The 19,240-nt window shown below is 56.6% G+C and overlaps 1 long non-coding RNA gene and 2 other non-coding genes across 3 annotated transcripts; all 3 read right to left on the reverse strand.

Moving 5' to 3' along the window:
• Positions 1-264: 264 nt before the first annotated feature.
• Positions 265-5,242, reverse strand: LOC118671257. Its single transcript, XR_004972699.1, has 6 exons — positions 5,096-5,242; positions 4,271-4,354; positions 3,716-3,808; positions 1,981-2,042; positions 1,765-1,830; positions 265-661 (listed from the first exon to the last, which is right to left on the reverse strand). It is a non-coding gene; the product is annotated as an uncharacterized LOC118671257 (long non-coding RNA).
• Positions 2,125-2,205, reverse strand: LOC118672538. The gene has a single exon (XR_004973103.1). It is a non-coding gene; the product is annotated as a small nucleolar RNA R38 (small nucleolar RNA).
• On the reverse strand, positions 3,898-3,975 carry LOC118672537. The gene has a single exon (XR_004973102.1). It is a non-coding gene; the product is annotated as a small nucleolar RNA R38 (small nucleolar RNA).
• Positions 5,243-19,240: the final 13,998 nt, after the last annotated feature.

Consider the following 19,240-nt stretch of genomic DNA (forward strand, 5'->3'; position numbering starts at 1 on the left):
GTCTCCGCACGGCTGGCTGGTAGGCAGCCTTCCCCAGGTGGCAACGACCCCTCCCCCAGGGCCCAGGACCTGGCCCATGGCCACCCATTAAAGGGGCATAAAATCAACTTAGTAGGAAACTTACAAACACCCCAACACATCTGATTGCATCCTGGTTACCGTTAAACCCAACTATTATTCTGTGAAACTCATTTACCAAGGAATGTTACTGAGTCACAATATACTGTTGTTGCGTGGGTCTCCATCTGAAACCCACAATGCCCGTCATTTGAAAATGTTTATTTGTGCTTCAAAAGTTAAGCCCAAGACACACTGCCGTAAGAAGTCCGCACTGAGAAATGTTTTCCTAGGCGGAGCCTCTGCTTCCCCCAAGAGCACACTCAGTACACGTTAATTACCCCCCATCCACCGTCACCGCAGTCCCGCCAATACACGAGTAACAAATATCGACCCCCACGGTGCGGCTTCCCAGTGTTCTTAGTTATACCCCAATTTCACTAATTTCCTGGGATAAACTCATTTTCTCTCGAATTATCTGTCTATTTTTGAAGATGAAGTCCACAGAGCTCTGAAATGATTCTCCTCTGGGAGAAACACTTCACAGGCACTAACATGAGCAACAGAGGCTGCGCGGATCCGGCCGGCACAACGGGGAGGTCACCTGTAAAACCAGAGAATCATTTGACACAACAGCCAACAGACTGACTCAAACCGAAGGCTAACTTTAAAGAATCCACCAAGTTAGAGAAAAGGCAGCCACAGAGGTGCTTGTTCAAACCCAGAACGCCTCTGTGCGTGAAGGCACGATGGGTGCCATCAGGTAGTTCCATGCGGCCGGTGAGGCCCCAGATGATGGGCAGCTTGTTTTCAGGAGACCGTGTTGGAGGGGGGAGGGGGCGGCAGTGTTTGGGAAGTGGCCAGTCAAGACCAGCCACCAAGCACCGGGGACACTTGCATCACCTGCTCCTTATGTAAAACTTGTGCAGATTTCCCCGCTTAGCAGCGCGCCCTTCCAGTTTGTTGGGCTGTAAGCTGCTGGGGCCAGTTTTCAGGTTCACCAAACCTCACCCCAAATATAGCTTCCATGGTGACCAAACACACATGTGGCCTTGAATATAAAGAGCCCAAACACACCCCACTTTCAAGCGGTGCCACTTCAAGCTGGCACTAAGCCACGTCCACAGCCACTGATCCCTTCCTGCCCACATGCCAGCCATGCCTTTCCGGCGCGATCTGCGCCAACCTTAGACCTGGTGCTAAGCACCTGGGACACGTGATAGAAGTTAGGGCAGGACCCGGGGCAAAGGCGAGAGGCCAGTGGCCCCAGGACTCTCCCTGCACAGCTGCAGACAGACTCCCTCCGTCTTCTTGAAAGATGCTGGGCGAGCACTCTCGTTCCCCAGCAAGAGTCTAAGCCAAATCCTGGCCACTGCCCAGTTCTAACATCTCTCACATAGCCCGTCCCTCAGAGACATTAATCCAGGGGCCTAAAGCGTGACGGCAGCCACGCCATTGGCCTTCAAGCTGCAGAGAGCTGAGGCGCTGGCCTGGGGCCCCATGGGATACGTATCCAGTTTCCTTTGAGTCCATTCAATGTGATCCCTTATAAAACCCGAACTTGTAAGAGCACAGGGCCCAGCCACCCGTCAGCCTCAGAACAGACTGCTCTCCCTCAGTGAGAGGTTCAGACAGGGATAACGAACCATCATAGGCTTGGGGGCTTCTTAGGGACAAAGGCAGGTAAGACGGAAACAGGAAACTTACAACGGGAGGACTGTTTCACTTGCTTCGGGCAAAGCAGCTCAGTTCTGTGCCTCGCACTGCAGGCGTCTAACAAAGAAACAACCTGTGTTAGTCTCCTCGCCACTTAGCAGAACCCCAAGTCCCGGGCAGGGAAGCAAAACGACCACCCCACCAGGCCTGTGCGGAAAGTCGTTTCGTCCATGAGAAAAACCCCACTCCAGGCCCAGGGCTACTTACTGCTGCGTAGAGGTTTCTCCTGGAGGGTCCGTCGCGGGTCCGAAACCAAGGCCGGACCGCCCCTGGCGAGAAATTGCAAAGAAAAACCGACTCAAGAAACTCACTTTCCAACCAGGCCTAATTATCTATAAGAAACTTGGGAAACGGAGTCTCAGACATCCAAATTCCACACTGAAGGCCTCTTTGCCTTCAGACAGGGATAACTTTACATCATCATGGACTCGGCTCCCACCAATCTGCCAGCCCACAGCACATGCAACTATTTTTCTCACCAAACTCTGCTTTACTCCTTCTGAGAACGCTCATTCAACCAAATCTACTGGATTAGAAGGTACTTTCCCTCAAGGGCAAAACCTGACCATATCTAGTGCTAGATGTACCCAGTGTCCAGACCTGACACATCGACAGTTCATGACCTTTTATTTTTGATAATCCTCCCCTGAGAACATTCTTCCATTGATTTTAAGGGGGGGGGGGGGCGTGGGAGAGAGAAAAATATCGAGGTGAGAAAGACAGGTTGAGTGGTTGCCTCCTTGCATGCAGGGCCAGAGATCGAGCCTTCAACAAAGGTACGTGCCCTTGACCAGGAATCGAACCCGAGACCATTTGGTCTGAGAGCCAACACTATCCAACGAGCCAGACTGGCCAGGGCAGTTCCTGCCCTTTGAAAGGCAGGGTCTCCCTCAGCACCACGTGTCTTACAGCTGAGCCTGGGGGGTATACAGTCTAGATCAGGGGTCCTCAAACTTTTTAAACAGGGGGCCAGTTCACTGTCCCTCAGACCGTTGGAGGGCCGGACTATAGTTTTTAAAAAAAAAAAACTATGAACAAATTCCTATGCACACTGCACATACCTTATTTTGAAGTAAAAAAAAAAACGGGAACAAATACAATATCTGTATTTGCATGTGGCCTGCGGGCCGTAGTTTGAGGACCCCTGGTCTAGTGTCTTTCCCGTGTCAGTTAAGTGCAGATTACTCCTTTAGGCACCACAAACAGTGCCTGAGGCCAAGAAGCTGTTTCTTTCTCACTCCTCTCTGTGCAGAGCAAGCATGTGGCTTTCTGTTTAAGACAGAGGATTATGGATCTGCCCCGAGAGCTGGTTAAAACATAGCCAGTCCTATAATCTCCGCTGTAACAAAAATCCGGGCTAAAAGTAGATCTGATCATCCAGTCCTCCGTGCCTGCTCCCACTGACACTCGTGATTCTTGGGCCCACTCACCCAGGGCTGGAGGTGGGGTCCAGGAATGTGTATATTGTAACACTTCGCAGGTGGTTCTGTCACACAGACAGGTCTGGGAAGCACTGACCCTGCTTTGCCAATGAATGAACAAGGCTGTGTGGTTATGTGGTACCGGCCGAGGCTAGAGCTCAAATCACTCAAGCTGGTCTGATGCAGGTTACAATCTCAGCTCTACTGACATTCTGGGTGGACGGTGCTTTTGTGCGGGCGCTGACTTGTGCTTTGCAGAACACTGAGCAGCCCCCACCGGATCCCAGCCACACCGCCTGCCCCCAGCTGAGAACCACTGGTCTAACCTAATTCTCACAACAGTTGTAACAAATACTGTGCGTGAGACTGCTTGGCGAGGAGCCTAGCAAAGAGTTCCTTACTTACTTCCCTTAGGTGGGCAGTGACAACCCGGAAAGACCCACACATCTCCCAGATCTAGCGACCAAAGCTTAAAAGAGGTCGTGACCTACACAAGTCAGTGAAAGAGCTAAAAACCTTACCGTTTACAGAAACCTCCATCATGAAGATCCTTACACTCAACATCTGAAGATGATGGTTCTCACGTGACTTTTCTCAAAGCCCACAGCCAACACCTTTAGCCGGAAGGAGAAACAGGGTAACACGTCTCACTCTACTAGAAACAATGGTCAGGCATTTATTCTCAAGACTGGCGTTTACCCAGCTGAGCCTCGGCAGGTCAGAACTCCTCACAGAGGAAGCCCTTTCCGACAGGGATAACTTTAAATCATCCTCAGCTCGGGCGGTCACCCACACTTCTAAACCCCAGCCAGCCGACTCCCCTTTCCAAGGCTCCCTTCACCCCGCCCCGCCATGCAATGGTTTCCACTAAGTTTCAAACAGCGACACCTGGCGGCCCCCACATCACGCGGGCACAGACCCCTCACTTCCGGAGGCTAGATGTATGCCAGCATGTGCGCACAGAATGGACCTTACTCTGCAGTATTAGACGGCTGTATGTGACGGGCCTCCCCACCATCTCGGCTTTCTCATTCCTGGTGCCCTCCCAGATCCTGCCCGCACCCCGCCATTCTTACTCATTTCGGGGCTCCATTCATTCCAGTCCTTTTAAGCTTCAACCTGCAGGTCCGCTTCCGTCTCCGCAGATGCTACAGGCAGGCCTGCGGGGAAGGAAAAAAATGACCGTGTAAGGTTCTTTGTAGAAACGCGGCTTTCCAAAGCCTCCAGTCCCGTCGATGGCTAAATGCAGAATTCTCTAGAAACTGGTTGGGGCGGCTCTCCGGGCACTTGAGGCGGAAGTCAGGCGTCCAGACGTGAACGCTCGCGACCTGAATTAACACCTGCCACTGCCGGCGCCTCGGGCGGACCCGGGACCCCCTCAGGGCCGGCCGTGGCTGCAAGCTCAGCCCACAGGGGGCTGCGCGGAGGGGCCCTTCCCTCAAAGGCGGGCTTGAGCTCTCTCCCTTCAACCGTAAAACCTCGCGCCGTTTGGAAAGCGTTTTCTCATCCAACATCTTTTTAAAAAAATTTTTAATAAATATATTATTTTTTTTTTTTTTTTTTTTTTTACAGAGAGTAAAGTAGAGGGATAGAGAGATAGAAACATCGATGAGAAACATCGACCAGCTGCCTCCTGCACCCCAACCCCACCCCCAACCCCCACTGGGAATGTGCCCGCAACCAAGGTACATGCCCTTGACCGGAATCGAACCCGGACTCTCCAGTCCGCAGGCCGCCGCTCTAGCCACTGAGCCAAACCGGTCAGGGCTCTCATCCAACGTCTTAGCTAATCCTCCCAACCAGCCTGTCAGGTTTGGCGTCACCATTTCGCCCCTGAAAAAGGGAGGCCACGTGTGCTCCCGCCCAAAGAAGACCCCGTGTTCCCGCTTCCGCAGCCTTACCCTTGCCAAAGGCCTGAGGCCCGAGGCTGCTCGCCGACCCGGGCCCGGAGAGAAGGAGCCATGACTTCCAGCCACGCGGCCGGCCTCGGGGAGAGGGCGGGGCCGCGCCTGCGCGCAAGTCTTCTCGGCGGTCTCGCTGGGACTCTCGCGACGTTGAGAAAGGGCTCATGGGAAACGTAGTCCAAAACAACAGCCGCTGGGGGTGGCCGCATTTTCGGCGCGACCCCGGAGCCGGGGGTAAGACGGTGGCCACCACCAGAGGCAGTAGAGGGCCCGGGGTGGGAGGTCTGATCTGTGAAGTTCCCGCCGTTTGAAAAGGAAGATGGACCGTCGCTTTGGCTACCGAGGCTGGGAGGGCTGGGGGTGGTGGTGGACGCAGAAAGTTCGAGGGGGCCCCACGAGAGGGACCCGTGAGGAAACGGAGGCACGGCTGGATCTCATCTAAATCGCCCCGTGGATTTCAGTCGGGGCGGGGAGGGGCCACCGGGCGTGGTTGGTTGCTTTAGTGAAGGGGCGGGAAGGATCGCGGAGAACTGTGCCCCGCCCCGCTCAGCTGCTTTTCATGTTGGGGCGAGCGCGGCGAGGCCCGGGCGGCAGGGGGCGCCCGAGAGCCAGGGGCCGGGCTGCTCTGAATTACCCCCCCGAAGCCGGTGCCATGGGTCCCGCTGCCAGTATTGAGAAGGAAAAATAATTACATTTTGAAAAAGAACCGAGAATAATGTAACACCCGCTGGTACTTCTGAATGTTATTTTTCAGGCAGCTGCTCTGGCCTCATTTTTGAAACAACAATAGGGCAAAACAACAAGTGCCAGGGCCAGCGTCCACGCGGACCTGGAAATCAGGTTAAATGTGCAAGACCAGGGAGCCCTTTCTCATTGCTCGACCCGCATCCTCCCAGCTCTTCAGCTGTGCCCTCGGCGGTATTTCGTCTGGATTATTCCCTGCACCGTAATGCAGGATAAGTCGTCCGTCCGGTCATAGGTCGCAGGTGCTTGTTTTCAAGTTTTTGCATCTGTTTACGTTTACTCCCTTAATTTGATTACGAGCCCTTGGAGGCGGGAGAAGTCTTTTTTAATGATCATTTCTTTTTTAATTTCCTCACTGTGCCTACTTGATATTCCGCTGCCTTTGCGCCCAGTATGTACTGAACAAATAATCATTAACGCAGCAATAACTTCTATCTTGTGAAATTGGTTGTTGACATTTCTCTGTCTTACCCTTGAAGACATTGCTTTGTATCATACTGGGAGGAAGAATGGGCCCTCACTCCCTGCAAACTAAGCCCCTGTCATTTCAGACTTAAAGAGGAAACTCGGCCAGGCCGGTGTTGCTCAGTGGTTGGGCCTCATGATGAACCAAGAGATCACAGTTCCATTCCCGGTCAGGGCACATGCCTGGGTTGCCAATCAATCCCCAGTAGGGGGCAGCAGATCAGTGATTCTCATCACTGATGTTTCTACCTCCCTCTCCCTTCCTCTCTGAAATCAATACAAATATATTTTAAAAGAAGAAGAAGAAGAAGAAGAAGAATGCATCCGAATGCAAGCAAGGGCTCAGAGCGGTTGAGACCAGGTGTTCATGTTGCTGGGAATTCATTGCACTCGGTTGCTGGTGAGGTCTAGAAGTGGGAGTCTTACATCTGGTGGAATTGCTACCTAGCTATCACTCTGCTTAGTAAAGGTCTGTATTTACTGACATGGAAAGAGCTGCACAGTTTAGTGACAGGGCAGGAGGCCTCTCTGAGTGCAGAGGAGAAGCCTCGTCAGGGTGCCCGCTGTGGTCACGTGCACAGCTCACCGAGTTCCCTTCACTGGCCGGGTCTAAGACACGGTGTCCGAAACCCCCAGGAATAGACTGCGGAGTCTTTGGCATATGTTCGCTTCTTAACCTGGAGCGGGGTCTTTCATTCTGTTATTAAGAACGTGAAGGAGGGGAGGTACATCCCGAGCCGCTGGCTGCTCACATCGGGGACGGTGGCACGGCAGGCACTGCTAGTTGACATTCCGACAGCTGTTCTTCCTCCGTCTCACAAGCTGAGCAGACTCTTCAGGGTTGTGCTGGGGACGCACCTAGCACGGGCCTGGCACGTGGGAATCGGGCAAGAAACAGAGCTCCTGTTATTTGAACGCGCTTCTTTTTTAAAATAGTTTTATTGATCTCAGAGAGGAAGGGAGAGGGAGGGAGAAAAAGATAAAAACATCAGTGATGAGACAGAAGCATCGATCGGCTGCCTCCTGCAGGCTCCCTACTGGGGTTCAAGCCCGCAATCCGAGCATTTGCCCTTGACCAGAATCAAACCCGGGACGCCTCCGTCTACAGGCCGACACTCCATCCACTGAGCCAAACCAGCTAGGGCTGAACATACTTCTTTAAATATCCACTCTTTTTTTTAAAATATATTTTATTGATTTTTTACAGAGAAGAAGGGAGAGGGATAGAGAGTTAGAAACATCGATGAGAGAGAAACATCGATTAGCTGCCTCCTGCACGCCCCCCACTGGGGATGTGCCCGCAACCAAGGTACATGCCCTCGACCGGAATCGAACCTGGGACCCTTGAGTCCGCAGGCTGACGCTCTATCCACTGAGCCAAACCGGTTCGGCTAAATATTCACTCTTTTATGATTATTTGTTTCCCAGTCTGACTTTTCCACTAGACCATGAGCAAGACAAGGATCAGGTCTTCATTCTCGTGTTGCTTCTTTTTAATTCTTTAAGTCATCTTTATTACATACCGTTGCATCCATGTAAAATGTACAGTTCAATAATCCAATACACGTATACACCCACGCAACCACGACCCCAGTCACAATTTAGGACATGTCGTCACTGCAAAGAGCACCTTCCTACCATTTTTGCAGCCAGTCTCCGTATCCAGGCAACCACTGGTCTGCTTTCTGTCACTATGGATTAGTTTGGCCTGTTCTAGAATTTCCTACAAATGGACTCATACAGTGGGTATTCTTTTATGTCTGGCTTCTCTCAATTATCCACGTTGTGGCTTACATCAGTAGTTCATTTCCTTTCTATTGCTGACTATTATTCCATCAGTAGTTCATTTCCTTTCTATTGCTGACTATTATTCCATTATGTGAACATACCACAGTCTTTATCTGCTCACTTGTTGATGCGTATCTGGGTTGCTTCCAGCTTGGAGCTATTATTAAGAAAGCTGCTGTGAACAGTTTTGCATAAATCCTTGTGTGAACATGAATTTTCATTCCTCATGGATAACTTCACAGGAAACTGCTAAGCTGGTTTGCTTCCCAAGCAGATGTAACAGTTGTCCCACTCCCTCGCCAACACCTAGTATGGCCAGTCTTTAATTTTAACCATTTTGGTGGCTAAACTTAGTCATACCTGGAGATTTTGATTTGCATTTCTCTGATGACTTTTCATGCCAAACATCTCTCTGTGCTGATTGGCCATATGTACACTTTTTGTGGGACACGTCGATTAAAACCCTCCCCCTTTTGATGGGCTGTCTTATTTATATTAAATTGTAAGTTTCTCTCTATGTTGGAGACAGGTCCTTCCTCGGCTGTTTGCTTGGCGGATATTTTCTCCCAGTCTGTCCAAGAATTTTGACCGAGTCCAGTGAATCCATTTTTCCTCTTATGGCTACTGCTTCCTGTCGTCTGTGGGGGGGACTTCCCTTTCTCTGTTGAGTCGCCTTCGTGGCTTCTGCATTGGGACCCACTGATCTGTGTGCACGTCCTTGGGAACGCCACGCCGTCCGAGCTCTGAGCCCGTCTCCCCCTTGGCGAGGCCCGTGGCTGCGTGGCTGTCTGGGGCAGGCGCTGAGGCGTCCTGGGGTCCCCGTCCTGGCTGCTGCCTGTGGTTGACAGCGCGTTTCTTACATTCCGCCCAGTATTCTGCTGGTCTGTGCCAGGATGTCTGAATTCATCGTGTACCCACAGGAGCTGGCACACGGGCACTCCGGAACGCGCGTCGAGTAGGCGAGTCTGTCAGCGCCTCCCGGGGCGGCCCACGGTGTCTCTGTGGATTGGGAGGCTCTGTGGGCCCCAGAGGGCCACCCTCCCTTCATCTCACTGGACAGGGTTTCCCCGAGGAGGGTCGTTAGTCCTGACGTCCCAGCACGGCCCACCCGGACTCCACACATGCTCCTGGGATGGGGACATGGCGGTCCAGAGCAGGCAGGGTCACATGACCAGCCACTGCGGAGCAGGCAGCACGGGGCCTCCTCTGTGGGGACCTTGCCCCTGTACTAACCGGAGGGCAGGCACTGCCTCCTGCATCACCGGGTCACGCCCAGCGCCCAGCACACGCCCCACAATGTACACCGGAGGCTCCTGATACGCTGGCTAAGTCAGTGCCCAGTGGAATAGAGGAAATCTTTCTTTTTAACGCTTAGGTCAGCTGGCTCCTGCCTGTGGCAGTAAGTGTGTGTGTGTGTGTGTGTGTGTGTGCACATGCGCGCGTGTGCACATAGAGACGGGACTGACCATTCCTACCCAGGCTCATGGGTGCTAGTCCCTCAGCAAATCTTAAAATGCTCTCAGCCGCCCTCCCGCTGTGTCCCCACCAGGGGGCGTGTGTGTCCCACTGAGAGGGTCGCAGTCACTGGGCACCGGGACTTGTCTCCAGCTCAGGTTTGCGGGTCCCTCTCGAAGCTGCCTCCTCGGTCCCCACGCTCTGCCCTCCCCCTGCAGAGTCCAGAACAAACCCTTTCTCCTCAAGCCCCTCCCCCTCCTGAGGGGGGCAGCAGGGTGGCCGAGTGGTGACCTCACTGTCATCCCTGAGGACAGAGCCGGGAGAGGCAGCTCCCTCGCCCCCTCACTGGCAGGCGAGGGCTAGTCCTTCGTGGCCGAGCCTGGTCTGCCCTTGAATGACAAGCTCCTGGGGAGAGCGCCATGGGAAGAGCCCTGGCCAGCGCCGCCAGCCCACCTGCAAAGGCGTCATCGCCGTGCCCTGGTCGACAGGTCACGCCCGGCTCTACACTCGGGTCCTTGTGTCCTCACAGCTGCACAAGCTTTGGCATCAGGGTGCCCGGTGCAGGTCCTGGCTTCACCCGGGCTGTGCGTGCCCTGGAGCGGACTCTGTGCGCCGCCCTTTCCTTGTTGGGTCAGTGGGAAGACAGCGGCTCCTGCTCATAAACCAGACGAGGCTCAGAGAGAGCCCTCGGCACAGTGCCCAGCACGTCAGTGTGTGAGACACGTCAGCCGTTATTAATATTAGTGGCACCGTTATCATTACGTGAATGTGAACCACAGTGTAAGCCGCTCGGCCATTCTCCTTTCGAGGCCCCCGAAGAAGTATGACTTTCCTCCAGCTGAAGGTCTCGGGCTTCTGCCTGAGGCCCCAGCAGAGAGGCCCCGGGAGCCTGCGGGCCAGCGGGTACCCTGCCCTCATGCCATCGAGCGGCCGCAGGTAGGCCGTGCCCACCTCATCTTGGGCCAGCGCCTCTGCTACATACCCTCCTCCAGGACCATCCTGCCCACTTCCACACGAGCACACGTTTGGGATGGGCAGGTACTCCCCGAGGTGGCATCTGCACCCGAGGTTGACAGGACAGCGGCGGCGGCACCTGCCCTGCACCCGCCACCACCTTCTCAGCTCTCCGGTCGTGTTCCAGTCTCCAGGGGAGACCACAGCCGCCCGGAGTCCCAGCCACCGGAGCACCGCCAGCAGCACCGCCCTGGGGTCGTGGCCTGGGCACCTCCCTCCGGGCACTGGCTCCGCTGCTACGAATGCATCTGAACATCTGAATCTCGGGCAGCCGGGAGCAGCCTTCCCTGCCACTGGCTCCGCCAGCAGAGGTTAGCAACAGAGACCAGCCTTCACATGGAGGACGGAAAACAACAGGGCAGCCACCTCCTGTCCTCCCCGGATTCATTGCTGGAAGCAGAGCCGGTTGCCGGGAGGTGTCCAGGCCACGGCCCCCCTGGAGGTGGGGACAGGGTCTGGGCTCAGAGGCTCCCGCTGCTCTCCTCCAGCCTTCCTGGCTGCTGGGCTTCCTAGGCCCCCACCCAGCAGTTGCTCCCTCCGCTGTCCTCTAATTTGTGTCAGAAACCTTCCCCCCAGCCCAGCTATCGTGTGTGTGTGTGTGTGTGTGTGTGTGTGTGTGTGTGTGTGTAAAGACCGGGCAGGAGGGGGGTCAGGGCGGGACTGGCTGTGGGGAGCCTAGGATTGTTCTGAGACTACGAGTTGCTCAGTAACTGACAGCGCACAAACAGGCACACAACTCACGTGGGGAACAGTGTGAGCGCTTCACTCCTATGGAGCCCGCACAACCGCTCCTCCGCTCCTCCGGCTGGACCAGGAGTGACCCGCCCTCCCCTCGGCCGGCCGGCTCCCCGCTGCCCTCGACCCCTCCCTCCGGTGACGGTGACGGTGTCTCCCAAGCCCTGGACTTTCCTGCTCCCGCTTCCAAGCAGTGGCTCTTCCAGGAAGTGGGCGGGGAGGAGGACTCAGGCTGGGGACATGGCCTCCGGCGGGGCCATGGGCTCCACACCCACCCCTGGGACGGTAGACAGTGGGCCAAGAAAGGGGAGTCGGGGCCTGGCACCTTCTGCAGAGGAGTCCTAGGCCCAGGGCAGCCGCTTTCCGGGCAGATTGTGCAGACAGCCCGCTGGGAGGGCCCAGGAATGAGAGGGAGCGTGGGCCGGTGTGGGGGGAGCGTAAACAACCTGCTCCCTCCCTCCCTCCCGGTCCACATGGCCTCCCCCCACCCCCACTCTGCTGCCAGGGCCCCCACCACCCCCAGCCCCTTCCTCCGTCCCTCCCCCAATCCGAAGCGGGTCCCTGGAGGAGCCACCATCTCCTGAGCTGCTCTGAACGCTGCAAAGGGGTGTCACGGGCTGTGTGTCTGGGCTGGGAGCCAGCCCGGCACAGCTCGCTGACCTTGGCCTGCCAATTCCTCAGCCCAGTGGAAGGAGACAGGCAACTCGGAAATGGCAGAGAGCAGAGGCGAGATGGAGTGACAGGGACATGGCACGCGGATTAGAGAGAGGATGTGAAGATGATCAGGGAGCAGACAGTCTGGGCACAGTGCCCTCTGGCCCGCAGCCTGAGAGCCCTGTCACCAGGAAGGCCCTGCCTCCCGGGAGAAAGACAGGCTGACAGGCGCTGAGACAGGTGGCTCGAACCCACGGCCCCTGTCAAGTGGGCAGCCGGGCTCTGACATGGTCCCAGCACAGAGCGCCTGCCCTGGGGTGACTCCTGCCTGGCCTCCACCTGCCCTACTTTGGAGGCTCCGACGGCCCAGCAGCCCCTCCCCCAGGGCTTCAGCGTGGTCCCCTCGGGCTCCCCTTCCCTTCCTCCCCTTCAGATGCCAGGTGCTGCTGTCCTAGAACCCCTCCATCTCCCGTTTCCTGACGGGCAGTGGCAGGGGCAGGGCCGGCGGGGCACCCGCGCTGGGTGGGCCCAGCTGCTGGATGGGGAGAGAGGCATGCGGGTGGGGGGGGAGGCGGCCGGGGAAGATGGAAGATGAACGGCTGCAAGAGCTGGTCGGGAGCAGCTGCCTGCAGGGTCTGCGCCTGGATCCCAGGGAGCAGAGGCGGAAATCTGCTTTTATCTCTGCTCAGGATCAGGCAGGCTTGTGAGGAGAGAAATGGCAGAGCAGCTGGGGGCCCAGGCGGCTCCCGTCACTGAGCAGTCAGCCGGCTGACAAAAACAAGTGTCATGCTTTCCCCTCCCCACACGCTACTGCCCACTTGGAACACGCACACGCATGTCCACACACCCAGAAAACACAGGGCCGGGCTGGGGCTGCTTGTGGCTAGCTGCGGGCTCGCACGTCACAAGCCAACTGGCTATCTTACTGACCATTTCAGCAGCGCAGCCAGTGGCAGGGTGAGCTCTGGGGACCAGGAGAGGCGAACGCCACAGGGAGTGAGAGCCACCGCACAGCCCTGGGCCACGGCTGAGGGTTACCATGGAGCTCCTGAGCCAGAGAGGCGGCCAGGCTGGGACACCCGCCTCCCCCCAGCAGCTGTGAACTCTCAGCGCTTCCAGGGAGGCCCATGCAGCCTCCATGGGAGCCCAGGGTCCCCCACATACCAGCTGGGTGGTGCTGGGCAAGTCCGTGAGCCTCTCTGTGTTCTCATTCCTAAGATGTGGGTGATACAGGGCCAGTCTCTGGGTTCCTGCAAGGACTGGAGCGGAGAAGAAATGGGAGGCCCTAGTCTCCCACTCCCCCCGTTCCTGCCCCAGCCAGGGCTGCGCAGTCCACCCCGTGGGCCCACTGAGTCCTCCCTCTGGGCCTGCCTCCGAGGTGAGGTGCCCAGGAGCTCAGAGGAAGGGAGTCCATCCTACAGCAATGAGCACCTCTGCCCCTCCCGCCTGCCCCAGCCAGGCCCGGCCTCTGGACCTGCACAGCCAGGGCCTGGGGAGCAGTGAGGATGGGGGTCCAGGGCTGAGAGGGAGGGGGCTACCTTCTCAGTTGCTGCCTTTTCTCATGCTCCCCCTCCCCCCCTGCAGCTGCTTCCCCCACAGCATCCTCCTGGGGGAGGGTCACTCCAGGGCCTGACCTGGCAGACACCCAACCGGATCGCCACCTCTCCCACACCAAGGCGGGGCAGCCCTCTCCCCTAGAGGCCCGCAGCATGGCACTGCTGCACCCCCAAGCCTGGAAAAGGCTGTCGAGATCCACGTGATGGCCTGGCCAGTGTGGCTCAGTGGTTGAGCGTCGACCTATGAGCCAGGTCATGGTTCGATTCCCAGTTAGGGCACATGCCCGAATTGCGGGCTCCATCCCCAATGGGGGGCGTGCAGGAGACAGCTGATCCATGATTCTCTCTCATCATTAATGTTTCTATCACTCTCCCTTCCTCTCTGAAATCAATAAAAAAATATTAAAAAAAAAAAGAGAGATGATACATGTGGTGCTTTTCAAACTAACACTGCCACCGGCAGCGAACACACAGGTTCATGGTAGAAGCTGACGGAAGGAGGGCACCCGCCCCCTCGCACCCCCTGCCCATGACCACTCGGGCCCACATGGCCAGGCCCTGCACATCCTTCCTCCTTGTGCCCAGCCCCGCCCCCTGCCCTCCGCCTTCCAGGGCTCCCCGCCCCGCCTACCTGCTCGGCCAGCTGATCCCACTCCTGGGGCTGAGCTGCCCCTGCCCAGGTGAGGGCTTACTCCACAGGCTTCTCCCTAAACAGAACAGCATGGGAGTCGGGGTGCAGGGGTGACCTTCCCCCGTTTCCGGCCTTCCTCTTCCTCACGCCCCATGCCTGGTGAATCACCCCACCATTTTTTTAACTCTCTTTCATCTGTGTTGGGGAGAGAATACAGTGACGCCACCGGACAGCAGCTGCAGCGGCATCAGCCCACAGCGCCAATCAGACCACCGGCAGCAGCTGGCGCCCCCATCCCTTCCCAGGCCCGGACTCCAGAGCTCGCTGCACGTGCGGGCCGCCGGGAGCCAGGAGCCTGTCCTCACCCGGGAGTGGCGGGCTGAGCAGGGCCTTCTCAGCAGAGCAGAGTGGCCAATGGGCCGTCACGCTCATTTCTCCAGTCATTTCTATGGCGCGGTCCTGCTCTCTCCCGGGAGAGGAGACGGTCCCCCTGGGGAAGATCTTTCCTCCGATGTTGCTTTGGAGGCTGAGTGGCTGTAAGGCAAAGACGGCGCCACACACTGGAGAACACAGCTGCCCCAACAATGCCTGGAGCCAGGTGGGACTGGAGGGAGGGTCCAGGCCAGGGATGGCGAACCTTTTGAGCTCGGCGTGTCAGCATTTTGAAAAACCCTAACTTAACTCTGGTGCTGTGTCACATAGAGAAATTTTTTGATATTTGCAACCATAGTAAAACAAAGATTTATATTTTTGATATTTAAATGCCATTTAACAAAGAAAAGTCAACCAAAAAAATGTCATAGGTTCGCCATCACTGGTCTAGGGTTTTGGGGGCAGCACAGCCGCCATTTACCCAGCACCGACCGCGCCTGGAGCCAGGCATATTTTACAGGAACTTCCCCTTTGACCCTCCTACAACTCTGGGCTGTGCTGCCACGAGGCCACATTCACAGAGAACGTGGTTGGGACACCAGGAAGTTACTGGTGGGTTACAACGCGGCTGGCAGGCAAGAGGACATCAAACCAAGACTAAAGCGCGTGAGGCCCGGTGAGGGCACTGCGTATGTGGCAGCCCCTCGCACCATCGCCGGAACCCGGCCCTGCTGTGACCACCCCAGCTGGCCCGGAGGCCCAGGAGGGGGCACACATGCCCAGGACGTGGCAGTGAGCCTCCTGACATGTGGAACCTGGGGAATCGGACTTGAAGACAGGGCCTCGGGGCTCCCAGTCTGCACCACCTCTAAGGGGCCCTCGGCAGGCAGGTTCCTCAGCCAGAAAGGGGCCTGGGCGTGCGGACAGGCATGCTGCTGTCACAGCCACCTGAGCCCGAGGAGACACCTTCCAGGGGCCCTGAGCCCACGGGCCCCAGGCCTCTGCCCCTCTGCCCCTCGAGGAGGGAGAGAAGCCGGCACCGCTTCTGCAGGGAGAACGCACTCTGCAGATGGTCTCCACACTAGAATGTTCTTAATAAACATTTGTGGGTTTTTCTGTGTTTTGTTGGGCATAGGAGCTCCTCTCATCAAAGGACACTGGTTACCCAGGGAAGGCAAAGTCCGAAGTTCCCTAAACTTCACCCCCTGTAACGGCCACAAGACTTCTGCCTGGGGCGGAGCTAACTTTCTGGCCACTGGAGACAGCGTCCTGCCGGCAGGGGCTGCGCAGCCAATGACACTCGGCGCTGATGATGTCATGTGCCTCCTATTGGGGACCGGGCCGCGAATCCTGCCGCAGGAGCCGCAGAAGCTGGGCGGGAAGCCGGAGAGGGAGGGAAGGGAAGGCAGGGAAGCCAGCGGAACGGCCTCATCCCTCTCTCCAATTCCCCTGAGCGTCCTACCAAAGGGACGAAGGGACGGGGCCACCTCCCCTCCCGGACAAGCAAAGCAGAGCAGCTCTGGCCCAGGGGGCAGGCTGGAGAAAGAACACAGGCATTGAGCCTGCCCACCAGGCACCAGGGGGCCGGGGGCCAGCACACAGCCAGCGCACCCTGTACCTCCCCAAGCGGGGACAGGGACAGGGAACAGGACAACACCCTCCCTGGCAACACCCTCCCCCACCCCAGACGCTCTCTGCCTTACCTGCCAGGGGACTGGGTGTCTGCCCCGTCTACTTCGCTGGGCTCTCTGTGGGAGGGAAGGGCAGGCGGGAAGAGCTGTGGGCCGGAGCCCAGGCCCCTCTCCTGCTCCTCGGAGGGCCTGGCCATCTGGGGCTGTGGGACTGACCGGAGGTGGTGGCAGCCAATGTCTTTGAAGAGCTCCAAGTCCCCTACTCTGATGGGGGAGCCTCTCGGGGAGTCCCTGCAAACCCCTGGAGCCCCCCCGCTGCCCTGGAGGTCCAGGCAGCCCCTGCCCCCTTCCAGCTGGGCCATGGAGTTTCTCCCCCCACCCCAGCCCATGGCCCAGTCAGTCTCTCACGGTTGGACCCGGTTGGCAAATCGTCGGCGCCAGAGCATAGCCAAGGTGCTGAGCAGAAGGAGCGTGGTGCACATGGCTCGGCTGCCCCATCCCCGCCCAGGCGGAGTCTGCCAAGGAGGCCAAGATGGCCCCTGCCGGCTCCCAGGCCACTGCTGTGCGTCCTACGCTCCTGCTGTGATGGATTAGGAGGCTCAAGCTGATTACTGGGGTCAGCAGACCTGACCTTGTGAAGACGATTACCCTCCCTGGGCCCCGCGGCCCCCTCCCCTGCCCCCTCCCCGGCCCCCTTCACCCCCCTCCTTCCCGTGCCAGGGAAATAGACCTCAGTCTATTCTGGCTATACACGAACTAGATGGTGGGCCTGGCCCTCCAGGGGTGTGTAGTCCAGACCAATGCACTAAGTTCAACAGTCACCATCAAAGAGTGACTTAGGCACGCCGGGAGCTGTCACACCAGGAAGCTTCAAAGAGGAGCTGGGCTGAAGGAAGGGTGGGCCTCAGACCGAAGGCCCTGCCAGGGGCCTGAAATCGGACATTCCAGCAACTGGAAGGTAAGTGGCCGCAGGGCAGTGATGTCACAGGAGACGCTGGGGACGCACCAGGGGAGGAGGAGAGGGGAGGAATAGTAGATGAAGCCGGAAAGACAGGAGGCCAGCGAGTGAAGGCTGGCTAAGTGGTTCCGTTCCACCCTCCCTCCGGGCAGTGCTCCCCAACGTTTCTTCAGTAAAGGCAGGATGTCAGTGTGCGCTCACGAAATAGATCTATGCATCCGCTTATGGATTATATGCTGTGCTACTGTGCAAACACGTCCTGTGCCGGGAGCCGGTCCATCCTTGCTGTTTCAAAGGACCTGGCATATATGGCATACTGTTCTTAATATGTTTGCTCACCTTCTTGGCACTATGTGTTTTAACCAAGGTCTCCTCTCTGAGAAAGGTTGTTTCCACAGGTAGGGATTTTCCCCTGAAGTTAGGGAGGGAATAAAACCCCTCAACTAAGTGCCAGGCGGGTAATTAATCACTTTATGAACAATCATGCTTAAGCTACATAATCTTTACTCCCTGGAATGGAGATAAGAAATGCCCTAACCTTTGTAATAGAGATTGATAGGATTGAATCAACTGGTATAAATACAGATGTAACAAAACAGCAAGACACAGAACTTAGAAGACAGAACTTAGAAGACAGAACTTAGAAGACAGAACCTAGAGACAGAAGAACTTCGCTGGAGAGAACATGGCAAAAGATCCTGGACAGAAACTGGCAACAGAACCTAGAGACAGAACCTAGCGAGAGAACATGGCAAAAGATCCTGGACTGAACCTGACTATAGAACATGGCAAGAGAACCTGACTAGAACCTGGTGACTGAACTTGGCTGGAGAACCTGGACAGAACCTGGCTGGAGAGCCTAAGCAGAACCTCGCTGGAGATCCAGACCAGAACTTGGCTGGAGATCCTGGCTAGGCTGCTGATCAACTGAACGCTGTCTCCGTGTCCTTCCTTCTTTGCCGACTCCGTCTACGCCTTTGGGAACCCCTGGACCTGCTGGGGTTGGACCCCGGCAGTCCTGCACCACAGACACACGTAAAACTTGTAAAGATTGGGGTAAAAATAGCCTTGTTGGCGTGGCTCAGTGGTTGAGCGTTGACCTATGAACCAGGAGGTCACAGTTCGATTCTTGGTCAGGGCACATGCCCGTGTCGTGGGCTTGACCCCAATGTGGGGCATGCAGGAGGCAGCCGATCAATGATGCCCTCTCGTCATTGATGTTTCTATTTCTTTCTCCCTTTCCCTTCCTCTCTGAAATCAATAGAAATATATCTTTTTTAAAAGACTGAGATAAAAATAAGTAATTCTTCTACTAGCTTTCCACGTCCCAGTGAAACTTCTGGGGCAGCCCCTGGGAAGGCCGCCGCACCGGTTCTGGGAAACTGTCAGGAGTTTAGGGGGGCGGCCCGGGGCAGTATGCTCAGTCAGCCTAGCCGGGGTACAGAGTGCGGGGTCCCCACGGCAGGGGGACCTGGATCTGAGAGTGATAATAAGAAACGGAACCCACACCCTCTCCTCCTCCAAGGCCCCTAGATCAGTGGTTCTCAACCTGTGGGTCGCGACCCCTTTGGCGGTCGAACGACCCTTTCACAGGGGTCGCCTAAGACCATCAGAAAACACATAATTTGTGGTTAATCACTATGCTTTAATTATGTTCAATTTGTAACAATGAAAATACATCCTGCATATCAGATATTTACATGACGATTCATAACAGTAGCAACATTACAGTGATGAAGTAGCAACGAAAATAATGTTATGGTTGGGGGTCACCACAACATGAGGAACTGTATTAAAGGGCCGCGGCATTAGGGAGGTTGAGAACCACTGTCCTAGATGAAGGTAGATTTTCCTTCCATCCACTGAGATGGAGCAGCGCCCAGAGGCCCCTGCCCATAACTGCCCTGAGGCCGCAGGAGGGCTGTCTACTTTGAAGGGTGGGAGAGGAGAGCCAGCCTTGCGGTGCTTGAGCAGTGGGACCCGAGGGCGTGAGGAGGCGGGATCACGGAGAGCCTTGGGGAACACTGGGCACCCCCGGATGGATGCCCTCACATGGTGCAGAGGAGACGCTACAGTCCGGCCTCCGGCTTCCGCGGGGAGGGAGTCAGAGGTGGGACCTGGCCGCCCCAGCTGCTGGCG

Source organism: Myotis myotis, unplaced genomic scaffold (assembly GCF_014108235.1).
Source record: "Myotis myotis isolate mMyoMyo1 unplaced genomic scaffold, mMyoMyo1.p scaffold_m19_p_17, whole genome shotgun sequence".
In the NCBI taxonomy this organism is placed as follows: Eukaryota; Metazoa; Chordata; class Mammalia; order Chiroptera; family Vespertilionidae; genus Myotis; species Myotis myotis.